The 7,696-nt window shown below is 46.1% G+C and overlaps 1 long non-coding RNA gene across 3 annotated transcripts; it reads right to left on the bottom strand.

The window, feature by feature from the left end:
• Nucleotides 1–1,432: 1,432 nt before the first annotated feature.
• Nucleotides 1,433–7,283, bottom strand: LOC136391348 (uncharacterized). Of its 3 annotated transcripts, none has more exons than XR_010748845.1 (3): nt 7,208–7,283; nt 5,676–6,237; nt 1,433–3,228 (listed from the first exon to the last, which is right to left on the bottom strand). It is a non-coding gene; the product is annotated as an uncharacterized lncRNA (long non-coding RNA). The 3 variants fall into 3 exon arrangements; XR_010748846.1 differs by having other exon boundaries at nt 6,126–6,237; XR_010748844.1 differs by lacking the exon at nt 1,433–3,228 and having other exon boundaries at nt 4,609–6,237.
• Nucleotides 7,284–7,696: the final 413 nt, after the last annotated feature.

Raw genomic sequence — 7,696 nt, 5'->3', positions numbered from 1 at the left:
AGAGAGACAGAGAGAGAGAAGGGGGGAGGAGCAGGAAGCATCAACTCCCATATGTGCCTTGACCAGGCAAGCCCAGGGTTTCGAACTGGTGACCTCAGCATTTCCAGGTCAACGCTTTATCCACTGCGCCACCACAGGTCAGGCAGAATCACAATGCTTAAAGTTGTAGAGCAGGAAGCACAAATGCCACAAGTGAGTGACAGGGGTTATAGTATGTAAGGTCACTCTTTCACCCCTTGGTTCCTAGAACTAGCATTCTACCTATTGAGAACATTGTAATGTACAAGGGTTGTTGATGTAGGGCAGCGGTCGGGAAGCTTTTTGGCCGAGAGAGCCATGAATGCCATATATTTTAAAATGTAATTCCGTGAGAGCCATTTAACAACCCGTGTACATTATGCATTATCCTATAAAAATTTGGTGTTGTCCTGGAGGACAGCTGTGATTGGCTCCAGTCACCTGCAACCATGAACATGAGCAGTAGAAAATGAATGGATTGTAATACATGAGAATGTTTTATATTTTTAACGTTATTATTATTTTTTATTAAAGATTTGTCTGTGAGCCAGATGCAGCCATCAAAAGAGCCACATCTGGCTCGCGAGCCATAGGTTCCCGACCCCTGATGTAGGGTATGTGACACATCACAGAAGATGATTCTCACCCTGGTAGGGTGTCATCTCTGAGCTGGTGCCCTGGCTATATTTTTAAGAGGTCACCCCACTGTTCTGGCTAAGCCAGTGGCTTCTTGGTGGTGTGGTCTGTGATAGTATCAGCTGCCCTCATGGTCATGGGTCCATTGCTACACCTCCTTTGCAGTAAAGTGAATCCCTTGGTTCCACTTTTTTTATTGGAGAGGATAGAACTATATAAACCCTGGAACCGTAGTGCTACCCTGAGACACTGAAGACTGGAAAGGAATTCCATGCCTGGAGTTCCTGTTAGCTTAACAAGGTGAATTTCTCTCTCTTCCGGGGGGGATGGGGGGGGGGGAAGGGGTCTGATGTTGTCAACCTGCTACTAAGTGGTCTCCTCAAAAAACGGTGTTTGCAGTTGGGCTGGCAGCTTGGTCCAGTCATGGCAGGAGTTACGTGAGCCTGGGTGACTGAGGCCCGAGCACATGCAGGGCAGGTTCCTTGGCCTGTCAGACAAGGTTGAGCATAGCGACAGGACCGAATGGAGGCACGATGTTTGCGAGACTCATCCAGGTTGTCAGGTGTTATCGCTATTTGTTCCTTTCCATTGTCGTGGTCGGTCTGTAAAGGCATCAGGGTCTGTTTATCGGTCATCCTGTTGATGGGCATTTAGGTTGTGTCCATGTGTTTGGTTGAAACTGCTTCTTTATGTGTTTTATCTCTTTTTCTGTCAATTCCTTGGGAACACAGACTATATTTTGTTTAACCTCCCTCCCGCCCTCCTCCAATCCCCTCTCTCTCACTCAAGTTTTAGCACAGTGCCTGGCTGTGGATACTTAACAAATATTTAAATAGATGAATTATGGGGTGAGTAATATATCAGTCTTTGTATTTCAAGGGGACAACAGTTTCATTATATATAATTTAATGTTCTAACAACGGTGATGCCAATCTTCTGCATGTGCATTTCTTGTAGCCCTTGCTTTTTGGGGTTGTGATGCGGGTGGTGCAAGCCGGCGCACAACCACATCTCCATCCTATTTGATCCCTCGTTTTCGGTTCCTTTGCTGCTATTTTCAGAGGGTGTCTCCTTTAAGACCAGTAGGAACCTGCGTGTAGGGGAGGAGGTCCGGACACGGCACAGACGGTCTGTGCAGATCTAGGCCCACCTACCTCACATGCTTCTGAGTCTCCTTTGACATGCCTGTTCAGCTCTCCCTGCCCGATTTGTTCTAAGCTTTGCCCCCAAGACTTGGGTTTTGCCTTGTCCTCGTTTGAACTTGGTGTCTCTGGCTACTGACTCAAGCTCTGACTTCCACCCATCCCCAACTCTGCTTTTCTACTCTGTACCAGGCGCTGGCATCTCTGAGGACCTGACCTCGGCTCAACCTGCTGCTGGCCTTGTTTCTCCTGCCCGACGCCGGCAACTGGAAGGAACCCAGCCCTTCCACTGGGAGAAAGACGGAGCTGAGTGTGGTTTATCTGAAATAAAGCTGCCTTTAGGGAGGGAACAAACACAGTGATTTAGGAGGGAGCACTTGAACTTAGTGTAGGTGTTATGTTCACGGTACCTTCCTTCTGTTTTTGCTTTTGTTATGAAACCTGTGTTTTGCCAATATGGAATGGAATATTCCAAAAAGAAAAAAACACACCCTGGTCGCCTGTCAGTAATTAAAATAAAACTCAACTGTATTTTTAGTTTCTTTTCCAACTTCCTGCACAAAGAGGGGAAAACTTTACTGTTTGGAAACTTTTTAGACCGAGCCTGCTTGAACTGGTATGGCTGACGTACATTCTGTTAACTCTCTACGTCCTTTCCAATGTATTATTCCACACAATTGCAACAAATGCTTTATAACAAAATTTTTGGGAATGACAGTAACTCTGGCTTTGGATGTTGGGAAAAATGACCATTTTAAAATGACAGCTAATTATTCGTTTTGATGGAACGTGGTAATTGATTAAGATGGTATTTAGCACAGATGTTTCTTAAAAGGCAAGCATCCGGAAAATGCATTTTGTAAAACAAAGTCGGCAAACTGCCCAGGAAAAGCCTCTTCACGCTGCTGCTTGATAACTTCTTCACTTGATCTTCCTCAACAGGCTGAGACGCAACGGTTCATGACTTAAGGTGTCTCTTTCCAAATACGTTGTTGTTGTTATTGGCTGTTTTTGTTTGTTTGTTTTTTGTCTCCAGGTGAGAAATGAAAGGGAGAGTTACAACAAATCAGTAACCCCCTCCAACCCAGAGCAGGTGAAGGTCGTTCAGGGTCTGGAGTCTGGACCTATGGGATGCCGTGGGCATGTGACGAGTCATGTGTCCATGGCAGACATGTGCTGATGGCACCAGCCTGCCTCCAAATAACCACCTAGGAGAAGTGATTTCGGACAGGCCATTGGACAGTTACCAACTTCCAGCGCCTTCTTTCTCAAGCACGGAGCAAAAAAGACAACCGGTTCTTCTTAGAAGGCTCTGAATATATAGGTCACGCCGTTTCTTTTTAGTTATCTTTAATCTGATCGGTATCGATTTACCTTTCCACACCGATCCACTCAATTCAGGTTTAAATAAAGCTTTCAAATAAATTGTGTACTAAAAGAAAAAAGAAAAAGAAAAAGTCACTTAGGGAGATGAAGGCTGTTAGAACTGTGTTGTCCTTTTTTTTTTTCTTCCCTCCATTGCTATACAGATTGAGATGGCTACCTTTTACAAAATGCCTTTAAAATGTTTTTCATTCTAGTAGTAGGCCGTTTGGGTATTTTTTTAAAGCCCTTTTAGACAGCACAGTTGCTGTAAATATTTTATTTTATGGGGTGTTTATTAGAAAAATTCTGAATCACGTTTACTAGAAACGAAAAGGAATCTGTGTGGAGAGAGGGTTCAGTCTTCTTTTTCACTGATTTGATTTCTCTCCTGTCTGGCTGTATGTTCCCTCACCATCTGTCAATAAACCAACCGCTCGCGGGAGCAGTCAACCAGGAGAGGTTGGCGTGGTCACAGGAGCGAGCTTGCTTGTCGAGGGGCACAGGTTTGGGAGATATTGACTACCTAGTGCAGACAACCCTCCGGCTTTTACAAGGAATGCACTTAAAATCCCTCCGAGAAAAAACAGCTAAAACCTGCAGACCCAGACGCAGGGCCAGAGCATTACAACTGAAAAGTTTTGAGGCTTGACTCTCAGGTCCTTTCTCTGGAGTCTTCCTAACAATTTATTTCCTTCATTATTTCAAAAAACAGAGTCTTCCTACAGTTAGCAATAGTATACTGGACACTTAAAAAAAATTTTTTTTTTTTGTATTTTTCTGAAGCTGGAAATGGGGAGAGACAGTCAGACAGACTCCTGCATGCGCCCAACTGGGATCCACCCGGCACGCCCACCAGGGGCGATGCTCTGCCCACCAGGGGGCGATGCTCTGCCCCTCCGGGGCGTTGCTCTGCCGCGACCAGAGCCACTCTAGCGCCTGGGGCAGAGGCCAAGGAGCCATCCCCAGCGCCCGGGCCATCTTTGCTCCAATGGAGCCTTGGCTGCGGGAGGGGAAGAGAGAGACAGAGAGGAAGGCGCGGCGGAGGGGTGGAGAAGCAAATGGGCGCTTCTCCTGTGTGCCCTGGCTGGGAATCGAACCCAGGTCCCCCGCACGCCAGGCCAACGCTCTACCGCTGAGCCAACCGGCCAGGGCTTAAAAAATATTTTAAGAGGGTAGATCTCATTTAATGTTTTTACCACAACAAAATAATAATAATAATAAAAAAGCCTTTTAACATGCTTAATTAAATATGGAACACATTCTGAGTGTTTCACGATAAACAATATTGGACTAAATGTCCTCATTCCTCATTATTTCATGCTAAGGTGAGAATATCTATAAAGTTCCTAGGAGTGGAACTGCTGGAAGTCAATGGACGTGCATTTATAATTCCGATAGATACTGCTGATTGTTCTCCACAGGGGTTCTTCCATTTCTACTTCCACTGACACTAGAGGCCTCAGCGCCAGAGAGGTACCAAACTCAGATTCCGCCAAACTAACAGGTGAAAGGCGATGATTCAGTGTCGTTTTAATGGGCATTTGTATTTCGTGAGTGTGGCAGAATATCTTCTTTTTTATGGTTTAAAGCCATTTGCATTTCATTTCTGTAAACTGTCCATGCCCATCCTTTGCCAATTCTTTTATGGAGTTGATTCTTAGAAAATGATCTTGTAGCGGCTCTTTCTATATGAGTGAGCTCAGCCCTTGGTCTCTAATACGGTAGGAAATGTTTTGTTTCTCAATTTCTTGTGCTCTGATGTTGCTTATTTTTTTTAGACTAAAATGTTTTATTTTTTTATAAAGATGAATTTATAAATATTTTATTTGATGATGTCTTGCTTTTGTGTCACAGTTAGAAAGGTCTTCCCCATTCCAAAGTTGTTTAAAAAAAAATGCTAAGTTTTCTTCTACTACTTTTATAGCTTCTCTATTTCTCTCTCCCCTTCCTCCCTGTCTTCTCTCTCTTTTCTCTGTTTTTCTTTCTACTTTTGAATCTTTGATCTTTTTAGGGCGGGGATTTGTTTAAATTTAAGAACAGAGATAGCTGACATTCTTATAACTTAATCCAATAGTTTTAGGTTAAATGTTCTTATTTCATTTCCCTTGTGGGAATGGAGCTGGAGTGAGCTTCATCAATATGCTACCAAAGACGGTTCTGGGAATAAGTTAAATCTAGGGCAGGGGGTTCGGCCAAGCTGGGAACTGGGTTTGCAGGAGGGAAGTCTGGAGATCATTACTAGGGAAAGAACGGAACACATTAAGTCTGTTGGGGCAAGGACAGAAATGGGAGACGTGTTGGCTGCAGGGGATGTAAGCAGAACCAGGTGCAAGATAAAGGTCAAGTGGAGTGATTCAGAACTGAGCCTAGAAATACTGAGTGTGTCGAAAAGCCTAGTGCATATTACAAGCACATCTGATGGCTTCAGTGAGCTAGCCAGGGCTGGACAATGTGTGGGTGCCAAGTCTAGAAAACGAGAGAGAGGCAGGACATACACCAAACCCAAGGAAATACCTAGTGCCGTGGCCAGCGGTTTAAGTAATATCAGGAATGTGTGTATGGTTAGAGGGAGTGGCTGAAATCAGGCAGACAGAAATCTGAAGGTTCAAGAGGGGCAGCAGGTCAGGGCCAGACGGCAGTCAAGAGCCAAGTCCACTCCAGGGGCCAAAGGACAAGTCCAGGTGAGGCAGGACAAGAGGTCAGCAGTAAGGTGCACGAGCAGCCAGCAGATTGGACCACAGCCTGCACAACAGAGGTGAGAATGTGGGCAAGGAGGATGCGGGCAACTCCAAACGGAGATTAAACTGATGCCATGTTACTCCGACCATGAAGCTCCAACTGACGCGTTCAACTAGAGCAGAAGTCAATGATATGGCGCCGGTGGCATGGGGAAGTCACACAGCAGAGAAAGCAGATGGCGAGCTTGTGTATGAGGGGCAGCCCAGAAGGCAGCTGGGGTCTCACCCCGTTCCACAAGTAGGCTTCTCTTTCCCGGCATCTCCAGCATCTGTTTCTGCACGGGGGTGGTCTAGGGCAGCGGTTCTCAACCTGTGGGTCGCGACCCCTGCGGGGTCACCTAAAGCCATTGGAAAATACATAATGCATATCAGGTATTTACATTCCGAATCATAACTAGCAAAATTACAGCTATGAAGTAGCCACCAAAATTATTTTTTGGTTTGGGGTAACCGCAACATGAAGAACTGTATTGTGGGGTCATGGCATTAGAAAGGTTGAGAACCACTGGTCTAAGGCTAAGTGAGGTGGGTTTTGCACCCAACTGTTCCAAGGAACGTCTTCCCTGTCCTTGAGAGGCGTCGGGGTCTCCTTCAGGGGCAACGATATGCCAACCTGATTCTGGCTAGAAAAGGATTTGGGCAGATTCTTGAATTACTCATTTATTGCATTCTGATTTTGAAAAAATTTAAGCCTCCAGAAAAGTTTCAAGAATGGTACAACAGTCTCTGGTAGACCCATCGGCAGATACTTGAGCCAGACTCTGTCTTAGCTCTGGTTAGGTTGTAACACGGGGGACAGGAAGGGTGCCGAAACCTAGCACTTGGGGAAACTGTTCATGGCAGGGTCTGTTTCAACCAAAAGGCGGTGGTTTTTGGAGCTCAAACATCCTTAGGAGGGAACGCAGCTGAATGAGGATGAGCTGGCTCTCGGTATTCCCAGCCACATTTCTGTAGGTGAACTCTGAAGACTCCAGCCCGCACTATTCATTCCTTTTCAGAAGATGACCTGTCTCCCCTCCACAGAGAGAATAAATGCTCATTGAGAACTCAAAACAAATCTGCATTTACATGCACTGCATGTAATTACAGTGCATGAGCGGCTGTCCCATTATTAGAATAAAGGAACCCTGCGGACACCTTTATCTCAGACTCCCAGACTCCAGAATTTCTGTGAGTAAACGGCCCAGTCTGTGGAACTTTGTTATGGTAGCCTATGCAAATGAATACGCCTGTAGGGTCACAGAATAAAGCAGTGGTCAAACACCTCCATTGCAGCCTGACACAGATATCCTCTACCTTTATACTCACCATGGTGTTTTCCAAGTGGCGCTTTGGGATGACACTGGAGAAACCAGTATGACATCTGATGTACCTGTGGTCAAAGGCCAGGTATAGGCTAGACCCAGGCTTCTCATAAGGGTATTTATGAGAATAGGTGCCAAGCCCAAGTCAGCAGGGAGTTACCACAGGTCAGTTCAAAGGTGCTGAGTCAGAAAGGAGAGCACAGGCCACGTGATGAAGTGGACTGGGGAGGGGCGGAGCTGCCAGCAGGAAGCCCCGGCGGTGGCCTGACAATGCCAGGCACAAGAAGGGACAGTGCAGGTTATAGAACATGCCAAGATATCTTGGCCCACACATGTTCCCCCACCTGGTGGACAGCAGGAACTCCGAGGGGCAGGTAGGTCCCGGCTAGCTGCAGACACAGTTGAGTGACTCTCTTTTCAAGCAGGACACGTGCCCACCTCACCAGGAGGAAACGCCAGGAGGAGTGGATTCTGACAGGTCAATGTGCGTCCC

Source organism: Saccopteryx leptura, chromosome 2 (assembly GCF_036850995.1).
Source record: "Saccopteryx leptura isolate mSacLep1 chromosome 2, mSacLep1_pri_phased_curated, whole genome shotgun sequence".
Classification (NCBI taxonomy): Eukaryota; Metazoa; Chordata; class Mammalia; order Chiroptera; family Emballonuridae; genus Saccopteryx; species Saccopteryx leptura.
The sequence above is the reverse complement of the archived record's forward strand: the minus strand, read 5'-3'. Positions and strand labels throughout refer to the sequence as shown.